The sequence below is a fragment of the Aythya ferina genome (assembly GCF_964211825.1).
Source record: "Aythya ferina genome assembly, chromosome: 1".
NCBI classification, from domain to species: Eukaryota; Metazoa; Chordata; class Aves; order Anseriformes; family Anatidae; genus Aythya; species Aythya ferina.
In genome coordinates, this window is record NC_140296.1 from 130,957,739 (window position 1) to 130,960,592 (window position 2,854).

At 42.3% G+C, this 2,854-nt stretch overlaps 1 long non-coding RNA gene across 1 annotated transcript; it reads right to left on the minus strand.

Moving 5' to 3' along the window:
• Positions 1-673: 673 nt before the first annotated feature.
• Positions 674-1,403, minus strand: LOC311430363. Its single transcript, XR_014688735.1, has 3 exons — positions 1,346-1,403; positions 1,128-1,249; positions 674-960 (listed from the first exon to the last, which is right to left on the minus strand). It is a non-coding gene; the product is annotated as an uncharacterized lncRNA (long non-coding RNA).
• Positions 1,404-2,854: the final 1,451 nt, after the last annotated feature.

Below are 2,854 nucleotides of genomic sequence, written 5' to 3' on the forward strand. Positions count from 1 at the left end.
AAGCTGAGGCCAACATAAGGGAATCTGTGTCCTGCTAGTGTATGAACTTCATGCACGTCCCTGCTAAATTTGTTTTATTAAAGATGCCACTCAGTCTGTCCTTGTAGTCACGCCTGTAAAGTGGTGCTTGGCTGGGTATGTTTCTGTCTTCTTTACATCTTCCAAATGTAAGGCAGTTTTATATTACGTCTGCTCACCCACTTTGAGTAGTACCATTGGAATTTTATATCTATACATACATCGCCTCATTTCACTTTACTGGCATGGACACTGCTGAGCTGATATTTTGATAACAACTCTTGAAGCACATCTTTCCTGGAGTTGATATCATAGCTCACTACTAGAGCTACAGTAGTTTATGGGGAAAAAAATGCTTTGCTGAGTGCTTCTAAAACTCCTGCAAAAGCAACAATGTTCAACAACATCCAAAACAGTTCTCACTGAGTCAGAAAGACAAAGCTTGCACCTGCCCCACTCCAGCAGTTCATGGGAGGAGATGAAGGCATCCCCACACTAGCCAGCAGCTGCAGAAACACAGTCGACGCTTCCCCTGATACTGCTTGCAAAGTGATGATAAAAAAACTCACAGCACCCTGGCAGAAAGCCAAGGCTGGATTAACTTTCAGAGGCACTACAGAGTGACTTCCTTGCAAATTATACCCTCAAGACCCGGAGGAGGAAACACAAAAACAAGTTTCCAAGGACAAGGTCACAGTACTTGCCAGTAGCAAAAGCAGAAATGGGAACAACACTGAACAACACTGGTGGGCAAAAATGATGAAAAAATAAAAATAAAAATTTAAAAGACGTAAACTAGTGGAATATAAAGTGGAGAAATTATGGAACATAGTTTTCAGAAAATGACACAGATATTACAAGGTGATTTAAATGTGGGTGAAACAGAGTCCAGGACAGGAACTGATCATACTTCTGAGATCAGCATCAACATGAAAGCAAAATCTGCAAGAAAGGAAATTTTAAATGAATGACTCATTTGGTACTCATTTCAGGCAGGGGAAATTACGATCTTCAGTGAGCACTGGTCAGTCATGTCTCTGGCTTCACAGCAGCCTGAAACATGGATGCCACAACTTCAGTTCTTAAGGAGAGCTCAGGCTATTGCCCACCAGATGTGGTTGTCCTGAAGTTTTGGAGGTGTAACTCCAGCACTTGGTGGCCCCTGAATGAAGGATTTGCTGCTGCTAGGGTCCAAAACAGTCAGCGTAATCTATGGCATCTTGTCTGGGTACTGTGAAGTGAAAGACAAAGTCAAGAGTGATTAGTGTGCACAGCTGAAATGAGGCAGCCAGTGGCAGTAATTCTGCTGTAAAAAAATGCAACAGACCCAAGAGACAAGGTGAAGGGGTACCCCTCTCCTCCCCCTCCCTCAGTGAGAGGCCAAACGCCAGCCCAAGTCTGTTTGAAGTAAATATAGCAGCAGCTGTGTCACATTAGCGAGCCGATCTGACTCCTTTATTTCTAATTTAGATCTTAATAAAATAGTACCAGGACAATTTAAGGAAGAACAGAAAGTATTTAAGGAAACCAAAGGAGGACATTTCAGGGGCTGCTTTTTTTTTTTTTTTTAAATTATCTATGATGCTCCCTAGGCTGCTGATATGTATGCAGAAGGCAGACTCTCAAGGAGAATTAAAATGCTAATGACAGCAGAAAGTACCATTTTAAAGAATGCAAAGAATGCAAAGAATGTGACTGGGAAGCCCTTAAGTGTAAAATAGTTAGCAATTAGTGACAAAAGACAAATAGGCAATAAGAAAAAAAACCTTTTCTGGAGTGTTCAGCTCTCTCCATTCATCATCCTTCACATATTTAAAACTAAATTGGCCTGTTGCTGTTTCATCTGTTAGAAAACTGGGAGTAAGGGAAGAGGCGGGAAAGGGCATAACCCTTCAAGTCAGTGGAAGATAAACCCAGACAGGCACTAGACATCTGATCTTCAACCCGTGTCATGTTACAGACCCTGGGATTTGAAGTCTTACAGAATAAGCTATCAAAAAATAATGTACATGTTTTCTGTTGGAAGAATCCCCTCAATGTACTAGATCAGCTCTCTTCTGACTTACACCCAGCAGTCTCCCCACATAGGAGCAGCTCCAGGTGACAACCCACAAACCTTCCCATGGTTTCTTTCCTTGATGCTAGCCAGGGGGATGGTGGCGCGGAATGCTCACCAGATTTTCCTTGGCTGCCTGGGGAGAGCAGGAAGATTCAAGGAGGACAAGAGATTGGACCAAGGATTGCTGGTCTAGACAGTGATTACTTCCTATCTATAGCTGAGCTAATATTCAACCATTGAATAAACAAAGCCATGCGACTGGTACATATTTTTGTTTAAGGAGGGAATCATTAGCAAGTTTATGTCTTTCCAAGGCCTCCCTTACCTGCAAAGACAGTTTGAGGTAGTGTGAAGGGTGCATTTATGTATCTTGGTGAAGCTCTCATACTTCATGGGTGGTCAAGGTTATTAAACAGGCCTCTGTTTAGCAGTGCTTTAATGATCTGCTTCTGAAGGGCAAAACAATCTACTGCTGGCAGATAAGCAAGATTTTGATAAACAGACTGTTTCCCTTCCTTCTAACCTTTGCAGGAGGACAAACAGAAAGACATTGGATTCCTGTTTGGTGCAGTGATAGAAAAATACAGTCTGTTTTTGTAAGGGCTTCACTCACTGGCATGCTCCCTATTGCTCTGCTAATACCCATTTTGCTTCAAAAAGCAGGAAAGGGAGCTTCACCACCAGTATTGTACAAAAGAGCTGGGGTTAACAGGCATTAATACAGGTCACAAACAACGATTGAATTGCCTTTGTGTGGCATCAGACAGCTTATATGAG